Raw genomic sequence first — 15,568 nt, 5'->3', positions numbered from 1 at the left:
CAAATAAAGAATTGTTCTTAATGATAGCATGTTACTAGACAAGAATGGCTTATATGAAAGGGGCATTTATCTTAACATAACATGCTCTCTTACAGATGAAGCATAAGAGGAAACAAGAAGAAAATATCATTGAATATCATAACAACACTGGCTATAGATGAAAAAATAGGCAAAGTCATGAAAAACTACACTTCCAAACAAGTAACAAACCACAGCCTAAAAATCACACTGAAAATAGCTGGGCCGCATAAAATACCACATAAAGTGGTCCATACCGATTTTTTCATGTCATTTATCTTAGCAATGGTAGGGGATTGAAAAGGAAGGAATTTATCATCATCAACAATTGATCTTAGGAGGGTCAATCAATCATTCTCATCACCATTTGGAGGGATCGATTTTATCTACCTACATTTTTCCTGCTCCCAAGTATTTGCTAAAATTCCACCCTCTAATTAGTTTTCCACATTATGAAAAAGAAATTCAAAGTGCATGTTACTTGCCTCTTACTATCAATTTTTCATTGGTCATAGAATGATATATAGATCTTCCTCTTCTAGAAATATTTTATCAGCATTCCTTGATGTTAATTTTTTTCCCTGGTTTTGAAGTTCAAAGTTGAAAATTCCTTTGCCAAAATACCGAAGGTTTTAGACCCATTTTGGCAATATGGTAACCTTGAAGATGGGACAAACCAGAAGAGATTCACTTGTAAGTTGTGTGAGAAATCCATGATTGGAGGGGTTATCGTGTTAAAATACCACCTTGCAATCCTTCGGAAGGAAGTCATCATTTGTACTCAGTCATGCCCAGAATTTTTGTGACTTTCCCATTGTAAAAATTGGCAACTAGGGCCAAATTCCACCTTAGGACAGCTCATATGATGGAGATGATTATTGCATTGGATTCCTCTTTTCGATAGGTCCAATCTTGATATAAAAATCATCTAATAATGACAAGCAGAAATCGAATTTTGAATTTATTCTTTCTCATACACAAATTGTCAAAGTCGGCCTTAGTGAAATGTAGGCTCATAAGCCCAATAGATGTGTCTCCTCACCCTCGCCGAAGTGTACAAATAGGAGAGACCACTCTCCTCATTTGGACATCACTCATCTCATCACATATCTCTCTCTCCTCTCTTGATTGGTTCATACAGCGTCGAGGCAGCCTTTTGTACTTCACAAGTGTGAAAGGAGGGCGGACTTCTGAACTTGTTTGCTGGCCGAAAATTTCAGGAAAACAGAATAGCGTTGAGCAGGGCACTTTTGACCAGCTTGACTTCGTTTTCATGGGAAGAAATCTGATTTTTGAAGGCCGCATTTATTGGTACAGTTTTTGAGGAGTTTGGGACAGTTTAACTAGGGTTGACTTCAGCGTTGATTTCAGATTTGACTGTAGAATTTATATGAGTTTTCTCTCTCCTTAGACTGGGTTGACCAAGCTGTTCTGAGCTGACTTTGACCCTTTTGGAAAGCCGAATTAATCTGCTGTTGACCGAGCTACTTGGAAGACATTTTGGAGTTGCTTTGACCAGCGTTGACTTTTTGGTTAGGGCTGCAGTTGACTGCTGATTTTGACAGGACTGTTTTGGGCAAGTTAATTTGATATTTGTACTCTCGCTTTGTTGAACTATTGAAAAATAATAAGAAGATTTGATCAAAGGGTTTCCCCACATTGGGGTGGCACCCACCACATCTTGTGTCCTCTTGTCTTGGCTTGTCTTTTGCACATGTTTTTATGTTCTATCTGCATTTACTATCAATGTATTTAAGTTAATGTGATTGCTACTGAATATAATTGGAAATTGTCACAAGGCTGATAAAGAACATTGAAGTAAATTGTGTTAAAGCATAGAACATATCATTGTTATCTAAAATTAACATGGTATCAGAACTTAGGTGAAGACAAAGCCCAAGCAAGAGTGAGGAAAAGCAATCACTAAGAGAAGTTGTTGGACAAGGATTTGGAACTAGTCCCAATGATGACTATATCTTACTTCAAATCTGAGGACAAGCTTAAGGACAAATCCAACTATCATGCATGGAAAATGTCTCTAGATTTGACATTGGAAGAAAATGATGCCATGGACTATGTCAAAGGAAGAGTAGTGGAACCTCTTTCAAATGCATCTGCAGCTGCACAAACAAAGTACAAGAAAGTTGAAGTTAAAGCTAAGAAAATTATTGTTGATTCTATTCATAAGCCTTTGGTTGCCTATATTTCTAATTTGGAAACATCTAAGGAGATGTATGATAAGCTCGTTGGGATCAATGTTTTAAGACTCCGACTCCGACTCCGACTCGGCCGAGGATCGACTCCGACTCCGACTCCGAAACGGTAATGACTCGGCCGGCTCGATTTCAATGACTCGGTCGTTGTAAAAACTACATTAAATATTTATTTTTTTTATAAAAAAACATAATTTTAAAGATTTTAAACATAATTTTAAAGATTTTCATTCATGTTTCCAAACACACAGCATTATAATATAGATGGAAGACAACATATGATCAAAGTAGGCTCATGAACCAATCCATTATATCAAAATGGTACCCAATGGCAATACATAGTCAACTGTCATACATGATCGAAGACTCAAAACAAAAAACACATAACCAAGGAGGCTAGAAATGGCCTCTACAACAAAAGTAAACTGTGATGGTGACCAGACTCCAGTACTAGTACTACTGGGCCACCGGCTAGTAGCTACTGTCAGAGGAGCCAAGATCACGTCGATCAATCTCTGGATCATCATCATCAGAGTCAGACAGGGGGCCCCATGGCTCCTCCTCATCATCATCATCCCCAACTGCAACTGTAGAAGTGGTACCACTAGCAAGTTGTGCAACTGCAGCAGATGCAAGCTGAGATAGAGTAGATATGCAGCTGCGCTTCTGGCGTGGCTGAGCAGAGGAAGCACCTACAACTAGAGTCCTTGCTGGCTGTGAGACTGAGGCTGGTGGATTGGGATCTGCATTCAACTGAATAGGCTGAAGTTGAACAGCATGTTCAAGTTCAACTGATGTCTCCAATCTAAATCTAAATCAAGATCCTCATCAGGATCAAACTCTGCTGGACAACTCTCCACTACCCAATCTGAGGTTGGATCAATGTCTTCCAACACAATGGGATCTGAATCAGGTCTTTTGTTCAGCAAATGGTTTCGTCTGAGCCGAAGGTTGTATTGGACAAAAACTAGATCATTTAACCGTTTTTGATCCAAATGGTTTCTCTTCTTTGTGTGAATCCTCTCAAAGACAGCCCAATTGCGCTCACACCCAGATGCACTGCAAGTTTGACTCAAAATACGAATTGCAAACCTTTGCAATTCAGGACAATGGCCACCAAAGGCCTCCCACCATTGTGCTGCAAAAAACATAGGAGCGTAATGAGTTAGCTCAACAAAATAACAAATTATATCTAACTTTCAAATTATAAACAATTTAACAAACTTTAAAAAAAAAAGTAAAACTATTAAGAATTTGAAAATTGAAATTTTTGTTTACCTGGCTCATCTGCTTCTCTTGCAATCTTTGCTAGGTTCTTCCCAAAGGTACCTACTGCATTGCTGAAGATATTGGCCTGTCGGTGTATCTCCAGCTGATCAGACTCCAATGGGATCATGCGTTCAATGCAATCAACCAGTCCATCTCTGACCTCCCCCCTCAAAGCTCCTGACTCCTTAGCTTTATAATGATACCGTGGGTTCAAAAAATACCCAGCTGCATGTATAGGGCGATGGAGTTGATTGTTCCATCTTTCATCAATGATTGCCCAAATGGGCCCATACTTTGCCACTCTATCCTTGTATACCGTCTTTATTTGCTCCTTTGCTTGATCCATAGCCTCATAAATGAAGCCCATAGCCAACCTTTCCCCATCCACCAACCGCAACACCTTAACTAGTGGCTCAGCAAGCTTCACAATCTCTGCTGCCTTTCTCCAAAAAGTTTCTTCATGGACTTTCCTTTTCAATTCTTTGCCTTCTGGTTTGTTAGACCAATTGCTTTGATTCCATTCATCACTGGAAAACATCTTTTGCAAGTTTCTATGTTGGGAAAGCATAGATTGCAATGTCAAAAAATGTGTAGCAAATCTAGTGATGGCAGGCCTAATAATATCCTTGTCCCCAGTGTGTTTCCTCATGAGGCTCAAAACCAATGTATGATTGTCGATAAATTTTGTTATGCTTTTGGCATGATCTATAGTGTTTTTGACCCAATCTAATTTTCCAATATCCTCAAGCATGAGGTCTATGCAATGTGCAGCGCATGGGGTCCAAAATATGGTCTTGTGTTTTTCCTCTAACAGTTTACCAGCAAGAACATAGTTAGAGGCATTATCTGTGATGATTTGAACAACATTAGCCACCCCCACCTCCTCAACAACCTGATCCAATAGCTGAAACAACAAGTGGCCATCTTTTATCTTATTAGATGCATCAACTGATTTTAAAAACATGGTTCCCTGTGGGCAGAAGACAAGAAAGTTTATGATGGTACGGTTTCTTTGATCAGTCCATCCATCTGACATGATGGTACACCCTGTTCTTGCCCATGAGTCCCTGAACTCTTGCAAATACTCATTAATGGATTGAATTTCTTTCTGCAAACGAAACCCCCTTAGCTCATGCATAGTAGGGCCTTTGAAGCCTTTTCCAGCAGCATGTATGGCATCAAACATAGGCTCATAATATGGTGAACGAGCAGCATTAAAGGGGATATCAGCATCATACCACCATCTAGCTATGTAATCACAAGCAGTCTCCCTCAATTCTTTCTTCCAATGGTCATCTAAAGTGGGCTGCATTTGAGTTTTACTAACTTCAGGACCATGTGCATCTGATGGAGAGGAGGGAGTGAAATAACTTTTGATAGTCACATCACCCTTTTTCAGATTCATTCTACCCTTTCCCTTATCTTGAACAGAACCAAAAGAGGGAGGAACATATTGTAAAGGGTTGGATGCCTCAGTTTGAGGGATAGAGGAAGAACCCTCAAAATCATAGTGGGGGTTGGTAGCCATCATTTTTTGTATCTCCCTCTTCCTCCCAATTTCAGCCTGTATGTCTTTTTGCCTAGCCTTATCTTCTTTAAATTTCTCAAAGCTGGCCAACAAATTCTTTCTAATCTCCCCAATTTCTGGTGAGGTACATGGAGTAATTTGGCCTCTAATCCCTGCCAAGTGTTGTTTCAGCATATTAATGCCCCCAGGACCTTCCTTAATTTTCCTATGGCAAAATTTGCATTGTATTTGACTATCAACCATTTCAACATATGCCCAAGCAGGATCTCTTGCTCTAGGTGCCATTTTTTGACTAGGAAATGAAAGCAAACAATCTGAAAATGACAAAAAAAAAAAAAACATTGATTCAATGTTCATTTATTTGACAAAAAACACTCTCTAAGCTTTCTAGATATGCACCTAAAATTTACTAAGCAAAAACAGATTTATAGAGGTGGAAAAAAATACCTCCAAGCACAAACTGCCTCCTCAAGCTTGCTCCAAGAATCAGCTCCTCAATGCTGCTCCAAATGGCTGCCCAAGAAGCTCCTCACTCTAGCTACAATGCTCCTCCAAGACTCCTCACTGCTGCTCCAAAACAAGCTCAAGAACCGCTCACTAACTCTCAAAGAAGACTCTCACTCAAATGCATAAGACTGCTGTGAGTGAATGAGAGCACTTGGGTGTGTTAAATAGGGTTTGGGAGGGGGAAATGGACCCCAAAAATCATTTAGCATATTCATATAACTGTTTGGGGTCCAAACCAAACAAAAAACATTTAAAAAATCCATTAAAAAAATATATTTTTTGTTGTTTACGCTGCCTGGGCCGTTCCTTTGTGACTCGGCCGAGTCATATCGGAAACGGCCGGGTTGGCCGAGTCACCCATGACTCGGCCGAGTCATTGAATGACTCGGTCGAGTCATGGGTGACTCGGCCAACCGAACCGTTTCCATGGCCGGGTCACTCTCCGAGCTTGTGAAACGGATCAAGCCAGCCATTTCGGTTTCGAAACGGCCGTTTCTTAAAACAGGGATTGGGATGTTCAAAGTAAATAATGCAAATCAAGTTCTCTTTCTCAAGAACAAGTTGAAAGACGTCAAGATGGATAGAGGAGAATCCATCCAATCCTACTTCATGAGGATTACCAAGATCAAGAATGATCTCCTATCTAGGGAGAAGTAATTGGTGATAGGGAGCTTATGTCATGTCCCTTCCTAAATTATTTTGGAACAAGATTATTTTTTGTATTATGGGGCCAATTTTGGAGTTAGTGGACCCCACTCGATTTTATTAAGAGATTAGACTTAGGAGAAGTTGTTTGTCTTGTAGTTAAGTTATGCATGGGGGCCACTCTCACTAGGGAATTATGCACTCCCTAGTTTGATTTGCATGGAGGGGGTTAACTTTTGCATGATGGTGGTTATGTGAGGACCCATGATGGACGACAAAATGGAGGGAAAAGTGATCCATGATATCTATATAAGGAACGTAGCTCTCCTCTTCTCATTTATCATTGGAGTATACCGATTTCTCTTTAGTTGCTCGAGCTGCTTAGCCGAGTCACTAGCTGTTTAGCATGAGTTCTTCAAGTGAAGAGCTCATCCTTTCTTCAGGGGACTTCGAGTGCCCACCCTAGGAAGGTTTTCTTCATTTCTTCAGGAGGAGCATCACATTGTGAATTCCAGCAGTAGCATTCGCTTCCAAGTGGTGCATATTACTGGAAGACGCAGTGGAGAGGAGGCCGAGTTTGTTGGTGATTCTTAGCAGTGGAGTTTGGATGTGAGATTTTCTAGAGACGAGGCTAGGGAATATTGTCAGCATTTGGGGAGGTTTGGGAGTTGATCGAGCTTCTTTCTTGGCAGTGAGACTTTCACACTACATGGGCCAATGCGGAGGCAGTATTTGGGAGCTCACTTAGTGGGTAGAGTATCAATCCTTGAGGCTGAACTTTGTCGTGGAGATTAGAGGAGATATTTGGAGTGGTGTTTGCTTCCCTTTCAGAGCTTGGAGGAGGACTTTGTGGCCATTCCTTTCAGGTCGTATTTCTAGAGTTGTTTGGAGGGCGTGGGCCATAAAGGAGGTCGAATTTAGGAGGTTGGATTTAGGCCAAACCCTTTCTGGGCTTTTGTGAGGTTTGACCAAGTTTCTTGTGGCTGAAGTTTCGTCATTTTTTTAGCACCAGAGGCAGGGTTTCTTGCAGTCCCTTTCTATCCAACAGTTGTAGTTACTAGGAGATAGCGTAGAGCATTAGAAGAGCAATTACTTTTTAGCATTGTGATTATTGTTTGACACCTAGGTTCTGTCAAGCTTGCCCTTGAGGCAAGCCCAAGTGCATTTTCCACACTATTGTACTTGCTCCATTCCATTAATAAAATGGCTCAGTTGGTTCTCATTTCTGATGTGTATTAGGTATTTGTTGATTGTTTAATTTTAATGTGTATGAATCGTATTTTCTTTTGTATATCATTGTTTGTTTAAGTTTGGAACATTACAATGGTATTAGAGCTTACATTTTGGCTCAACTGTGGGGAAACTTTTCTATGAGTGAGGAGGATCGGCAAAATATTACTTACAAAAGACAAAGGTACCGGAGCAGGGAAAGGGAGTTGGAGATTACTCCAGACACGGAGGATCGTGGGAAGACTACAGTAGCAGAAGATATGGGTGAGCCCAAGAACAGGGAAGAGATGGCTTCGATAGCCTCTTGAAGGATTTGAGTGATTTGGCGAAGGGGCAGAAGGAGATGTTGGATGAGATCAAAATGCAAAACCAGGAGCGAAGCACTCACTAGGAATTCGTAGTTGGAGAGACTTCAAGGGCCTCTCAACAGTTCAATCACCTTTAACCCACTGCGTAGAGGCCATCCTCAAGTGAGCCAACTCGAGCTACTTTACCCTCTTTTATACCTTTATCGCCAGGAGAGACTGATGGAGGTGAGGATCAATCGTTAATGGGGGAGAATTTTCGGGAGTGGCAGTCCATGGGAGCAGATTTCAAAGAGGCTCTGACCTTCAGATACTTTTGCAAGCACAAGCATAACAAGAAGGGGAAAGGTTATTGTACGCAAAACTATGAGCTACATCATTCTATTGGGAAAATGTATTTCCCTACATATGATGGCACTTCCAAGTGCACAACACGTGCTTGGGTAGAGAAGTTAGACACATAATTCTAGTTGAATCAGATGACAGAGGCAGAGCCCATCAAGATGGCCACATTGCACCTGGAAAGGGAGGCACACGATTGGTGGTTTAATGGTTTGTCCACTCTGGGGCATGCCAGCGTGACCTCCTATGAGGACATCACATGGAGAGTAGTGGAGCGCTTTGATCGAAAGGATCCAGAGGCTCACTTCAGGGAGTTGACCTAGTTGCGACAAACAGGGCATCCAAAGTATTATATCTCATAGTTTTTTAGGGTCTCAGTCATGGTACCTGAATTGTCAGATGCGAGGAGAGTATACAAATTTGTGGAGCGATTGACAGAGCCATTGCGGGGACTGGTGAAGTCTCGCAAACCATCTACACATCTGAAGGTAGTATCTGTTGATTTTGGGTAGCATTAGATGTGCTCTAACCTTGAAATTTGGTGGAGAGGCTAAGGCACATGAGATCTCTAAGACCCAGAAATCGTTTGGAGAAATTCCACCCAGATGAGGAGTTATTAAAATAATTAATATTTTTAATGGGTTCCTAAGTCTAAACTTAGGAAAATTAAAATATTAATGAGTATTAATAAAGATAAGGGTGAGAAGCTTCTAAGAGACGAGGATCAAGTCTGTTTTAATCTTAGCCATTGATTAGAGACTTAATCTCGGCTGTTGATTCATCAACAGGAAAAGTATAAGAGAAGACTTGAGGATCATTTGGAAACACACCGGCAGATACTCAATATCTCAAGGAAAATCGATTCTCAAAGAGAAGGAGATCGATTTCAAAGGGAGAGTTGCAGGGTGGAGGAACAAGAGGGCATCAACCGCAGTCAGTGACTGAGGAAGAGGTGACGCAGGGACATTGAGAGACAACGTAGAGGGAGATGCAATCAAGGGAGACACAGACCTCACGCAGGCTGACGCAGAGGGATGCAGAGCCACTTAGAGCCACGATGATCCACGCAGAGTGACGTAGAAGTGACGCAGAAGTGGGAGAAGGGTCTCCAAGGTGTCAAAAATTTTCCAGGGGAAAGTCTCAGGTGTTTTCTTTCAGTTTCTTTGTAAAATCATTCCTTGTAAAAGCGATTGTTGCTAAAGATTAATAAAACCCTCATTTGTTGCATCGGTTTTCCCACATTGAGTATTTCCGGGGACAATTGTCCAAAAACAACTGTGTTGATGTCATTGGTTCTTGTGTATGTATCAGTGTTGCGGGGTAGCCCCCCCCCCCACTCGAACCCACTCCCAATCCGCGCTCCGGGCGGGAGCGACGTGGGAGCAGGTCGAGAGCGCGCTCCCAATAAAAAAATTTGCGCTCCGGGTGGGAGTGGGTCGGGAGCGCGCTCCCAATAAAAAAATTTGTGCTCCTTGCCAAAACAAGGAGCGTCGCTTCGAGAGCGAAAATTAAAGCCAGGGAGCAATTAGGGAGCGATCGCTCTCGATCGCTCCCGGGCTTTAATTTTCACTCTAGAGCGACGCGCGCTGCCGCTGGGAGCGAAAAGCGCGCCAAAAAAAAAAATCAGACGTCAAAAAAAAAATTAGTTTAAAATTTTTTTGGTTTTATAAGGGCTTGGGGGGCATTTTTAGTTCATTGTGACTTGAAAGAGTTGGAGGAGAGACAAGGAGGTTGTGCAAAGGAGCGAGGAGCGAGTGCCGAGGAGCAAGGAGCCAGCCTGCAAGGAGGTTAGTAACTTAGTTTATAACTTATTTCTAGATTCTAGAATCATGAATCATGAATCTAAATAAATAAAATTAATAGTAAAACTAAATACATTTTTAATTTTCTCATTCCCATTCCAATTAAATTTTGCAGATTCAAAACTACAAATTTCAAACATCATGGACTTGGATATATTTCTTGGGATTTTCTTCTTCTTGGTCCCTTTTATGGTTATTATGGTGCTGGAGAGTAGGAAAAGGAGGGGTCAAAATGAAGATGGGGATGAAGAAGGGGGACAAAGTGGATTTGATGAAAACCCCGGTGAGTAGGAGATGGAGGAGGGTGAACATGACTCTCAAAAAACTAAACAAGACCAAACCCCATTGTGGAAATATGTTAACAGGCCTGAAGCAGGGAAAGGGGCTAGAACCACTAAATTTCATTGCCCCCATTGCAACAATAATTACACAGGTTCATACACCCGTGCCAAAAAACACCTATGCGGGAAAAGGCCATGGGATGGAGATAAACAAATAGGAATCAAAACTTGTGCAGTTGTGTCAGCAACAGATAGAGCCAAATACATAAGGGAAGAGGAGGAAGCCCAATACAAATCTAAAAAATCAAGGGGTTTCTTTGAACCAAGCTCACAATCACCAGCACAAAGAACTCCTTCAACATCCTCCCATGGCAGTGGATATGGAGCCATAGGGTCACCATCTTTAAGGCGTAGAACCATATCAGATTTCCTTGATGAGGGGTGTAGGGATGATGTGGATTCAAAAGTTTACAGGTTTCTCTATGCATGTGGGATACCATTCAATGTTCTTCGCTCACCTTATTGGCACAAAATGGTTTATGCCATAAATGATGCCCCTCAAGGATACAAGAGCCCTGGGTATGACATGGCAAGAACCGTTGGACTTGATCATGAAAAAAAAAATATATCACATTCTTTGAATAGGATGACAAGTTCTTGGACTGACCATAGGGTGTCCATTGTATCTGATGGATGGACAAATGTGAAAGGCAAGCCATTGATAAGTGTTCTTGTTGTGTCTGTTAGTGGTGCCATCTTTCTAAATGCATATGATTACTCAGAGAAGTTCAAGGCCGGCATCAACATTGTAGAAGCATTACTTGAAACAATTGACCGTATTGGGCCATACAATGTCATCCAAGACATCACTGATAATGCTCCTAATTGTAAGGCAGCGGGAGCAATTATTGAGGATAAATACCCCAACATATTCTAGTATGGGTGTCTGGTTCACACATTGAACCTTTTGATGCATGATGTTGTTAAGAACAAAAATGAACAATACAAATGGATTGGTGATTTGTACAAGAAAGGAAAACAAATGATAAAATTTATTACAAATCATAGCAATACCCATGGCTTTTTCCGCAGTCACTCAAGATTGGAGTTGTTGAAGATTGCAAGGACTAGATTTGGTAGCTATTACCTCACCTTCAGGCGCCTTTTGAAGGTAAGAGAGTCATTGGCTAGCATGGTATCAAGTCCACACTGGCAGGTATTAAAGGAAAGGGCTACAAATGCAGCTGATAGGCGAGGTTTTGAACTGGTGGAGGAGGCCGCTCTTGATGGTATGTTTTGGTCAAGTGTGAGGCAAGTATTCGATTTCACCAAGCCCATTTATCACATGATTTGGTTTGCAGATACATATAAACCAATGATTGTCGAGGTGTATGAGCAGATGGATACCATGTTGGGGCAAATAAAAGATATTGTTCATAACAATGATCCCGACTTGTACAAACTGATTCACGATTATGTGTGTGTACGGTGGAATAAACTTAATCTTCCACTACATTGCTTGGCGTATATCCTTACGCCAAAATATACTCTACATCTTGATTGGGCCAACCTGCACCAGCGGGTGGGGTTAGGACCAAACCCCATTTAGATGAAGAGGTAACTAGAGGATATTTGGATGCATTAGAAGAGTTGATACCTGATAGGGAGGAATGTGCAGTTGTGCGCCTTGAAATAGGCAGATACTTCAGTGGCACTGGTTTGTTTGGTACCTTCCATGCAATGGAAGACAGAGACAGATTTGATTCTCTCACATGGTGGGAATCATATTGCGGCCAAGGACTTTTGCCAAAATTGGCAAAAAAAGTTCTATCACAGGATGTAAATACTTCTTCTGCAGAGAGGTGTTGGAGCACCTACAGCTTCATACATAATGTGAAAAAAAACAGACTCAATGAAAACCAGGCAGAAATCTTGGTTTATGTGCACTACAACTTGAGGTTGTTGAGTCATTACTGTGATCGGGCTTATGAGGATCCCACATATAAAATTTGGGACAACCACCCAGAGGATGACAATTTGGAGGATGGCACTATACATCTTGAAGAACTGGAAGAGGAACTTATAAGGGATGAAGAAGAAGCAGCCATGCCACCTCCACCATCCAGTAGCAGTGCTCGAGTTCCAAGTCTTGTTCCTTTGTTGTCGCCACCTCCATCTACACCCTCACGTGGAGGACATGTGCCTTCTAGTTTTGGTCGTCGGTCTGTGTGGGAGACTCCTAGAAAACCACCACAACCTGCTCATACAGGAGACTCTCGTGGCAAGGGCCACATGTAGATTTACAGTTTATTTGTCTTTTCTAGTTTTATTAGTTTTCATAACTGTTGAGTCTTGAGTCCTTGACTCTTGACTCTTGACTCTTTCATATCATAATGATATTTTTTGTAAACAATATATGACTATGACAATGAAAGTTTGAAGTTTGAAGTTTGAAGTTGGCAATTATAACTCATTCGTAATGATTGTGAATTATGAATATGATGCTTCGTGAAAGACAAAAGTTGTTTCATTTCATTTCATTATTCATAATTCATTTTATAACATTTCATTTCATGTTAACAGTTAGAACTTAGAAATATCTAAGATATTATTTCTTGTAATGGTTAAACTTAGCTTACAAGTACAACTTTGGTGATCAATGATGATAAATGTTATATATTGAATTTTCAATTTTGAAAGCATGAAGTTGAAACTTTAAGATTGAATTTGATGAATCATGATTCACGAGACTCAATATGATGCAGTTGTAATATGTATGTTACTAACTTGTGGACATGGTTGATGAAGATTATAACTTCTAGATGATTGATGTGATATGGTTCAATGATCAATCTATGTTTTTTATATCTAATTCATCATTCTACATGTTTTTGTTGACATATATGTATCAAAATATAAAAAAATATATATATTTTTAAAAAATCGCTCTGGGATTCACTCCCAAACAGGGAGCTTCTGAAAATGTCTCTCCCGCACTTGTTTTCGCTCCCGCTCCCAAGTAACACTGGTATGTATTTCCTCTGTGTAATTATTTGATAACTCCAGTAGAATTTATTTTAATATTTGTTGAAGGGATTTCGTAAATAACTTATTGTGAAGAATAAGTAAGTGAAATAAATCAGTTGTTGCAATAGAATTTCGGGTTAGAAATTTTCACAGTATCTTGCACTCAAGATTTGCAGGGGCCATCCACAAGGCCCGAGCTCCATTTCCTGCACGCACTCCCTACCCTCAGAAGGGAAGTGATACTAGAGCACCCACAACGCAGAGAGCAGCTCAAGCGGGTGGTCAGTTGGATGACAAGACCAGGAGAGACCTTGGGAGGAGGAAGTTGTGTTTTACATGTCGAGAGCCTTGGGCACCTCGTCATCGATGCAGAGCAAGCAAGGCCCATTACATCGAGGTCTTCTCAGACAGTGATCAGGTGGATCATGGGGAGTTGGAGTTTAGTGGCAAAGACAGCAAAGATCCAACAGGGAGAGGACCACCACCACAACCACCTCAAGGAGGAGCATCTTTCACACCAGCAGGGGGAGTCCTAGCTTCTTTGTGCGGATTCCCAAGTTTTTTACTATGAGGATCAGAGGTACGATGCAGGGGCAGCGTGTCTCAGCCTTGGTAGACAGTGGGGCCACCCACAATTTTATTGATGCTTAGATGGTCCAGAGGAGGGGCATCACCACTACAGAGTTTGAGGGGTTTTCAATCCTAATACCAGGAGACAGGACTATGCAGTGCACTCGATATATTCCCGCTCTAACAGTGACTATGGGGAACTATTCGATGATAGACCACTTTTTCGTGGCAGATGTACCGAACACCAATGTGGCGTTGGGTGTCCAATGGTTGTATTCCCTTGGTCGGGTCACCACCGATTGGAAACAGTTGGTGATGGAATTTGTCGGACCGAATGGCAATCTGGTGGTTCTTAGGGGCATGCATTCGTAGCCCCCTCAAATAGTTTCGGCCCAGCGAATGGAGGCCGATTTGAGGCATGGAGACATAGCATGGGTAGTAGAGCTGATGATTTCATAGGTTGGGGTAAAGACTACACCACCACATCCAGAAATACAAGTAGTGTTGGATAGATATCGGATAGTTTTTGGAGATATACCACAGGGGCAACCACCTGACAGAGGATTCGAGCACACTATAGAGTTGGAACCTGGTGTGCAAGTGGTTATCACTACACCCTATAGGCATCCCAAGGCCTATAAGGACGAGATTGAGAGAGCCATCAAGGAGTTGTTGGCGTTGGGTCACATCAAACCGAGTTCTAGTCTGTTTGCTTCTTCGGTTGTGTTGGTGACGAAGGACAAGACTCTCTGCATGTGTATTGACTACAGGGGCCTCAACAAGAAGACACTGAAAAACAAGTGTCCCATTCCGCACATTGATGAGTTGATGGATGAGCTTAGAGGAGCCAAGTACTTCTCTAAGATAGATTTGTAGTCAGGGTATCATCAAATCCGGGTGAGAGAGTAGGACATTTCGAAGACAGCCTTCAAGTGTCATTATGGGCATTTTGAGTTCTTGGTCATGCCTTTTGGGTTGACCAATGCACCGGCTACTTTCCAGTCATGCATGAACCATATGTTCCGAGGCTAGCTGAGGAGGTTTGTACTGGTATTCTTTGATGACATCTTGATTTACAACAAGACATGGGAGGAGCACCTGCAGCACTTAGAGATAGTCTTGCATATATTGGAGGAGCAACAGTTCTACGCTAAGATGTCCAAGTGTGAGTTTGGGCTGACAGAGATGCTTTACTTGGGACACATCATAGGCGCAGATGGGGTCAAGGTGCATGAGGAGAAGATTCGAGCCATTCGGGATTGGCTAGAGCCCCGAGATGTGACAGTGTTGAGAGGATTTTTGGGCATTTGTACCTATTATCGGAAGTTCGCAAAGGGCTTCTCACAGTTGGGAGCACCCCTCACTGATCTGACTAAGAAAGGGGCCTTGCGTGGACCGAGGGAGATCAGGCAATATTTGACCGCCTCAAGGAGGTGATGAGTAGTTGTTTGGTATTAGCACTCCCAGATTTTACTCAGCCTTTCACATTGGAGTACAATGCATCAGGTGTAGGGATCGAGGCAGTGTTGTCCCAAGGAGGGCACCCCACTGCTTTCGAGGGTCAGAAGCTTCTACCTCATGAGTTGTTGTATTCCATTTACGAAAAGGAGATGTTGGCCATAATGCATGCATTGGCCAAATTTAGACAGTATTTGGTGGGGAATCGATTTTGGGTGAAGATGGATCACAACAATCTTCGCCATTTCATGGGGCAGCAGGGCCTCAATGACAGACAACAGAGATGGGTCAGCAAAGTGCTAGGCCTACGATTTTGATATTGAGTACGTGCAGGGGAAGCACAACATAGTGGTGGATGCACTATCCAGGAGAT

At 41.9% G+C, this 15,568-nt stretch overlaps 1 protein-coding gene across 1 annotated transcript in view; it reads right to left on the bottom strand.

Moving 5' to 3' along the window:
* LOC149167818 (Transducin family protein / WD-40 repeat family protein) overlaps nt 1-15,568 on the bottom strand; it is a 310,212-nt gene that overhangs the window by 57,729 nt on the left and 236,915 nt on the right. The gene's annotated exons all lie outside the window — the stretch shown is intronic.

The sequence above is a fragment of the Pinus tabuliformis genome, chromosome 5_1 (assembly GCF_031772625.1).
Source record: "Pinus tabuliformis cultivar Carrire ecotype Pingquan chromosome 5_1, CPIR1, whole genome shotgun sequence".
Taxonomy (NCBI): Eukaryota; Viridiplantae; Streptophyta; class Pinopsida; order Pinales; family Pinaceae; genus Pinus; species Pinus tabuliformis.
Note: the sequence above shows the minus strand (reverse complement) of the source record. Positions and strands in the feature narration are given on the sequence as shown.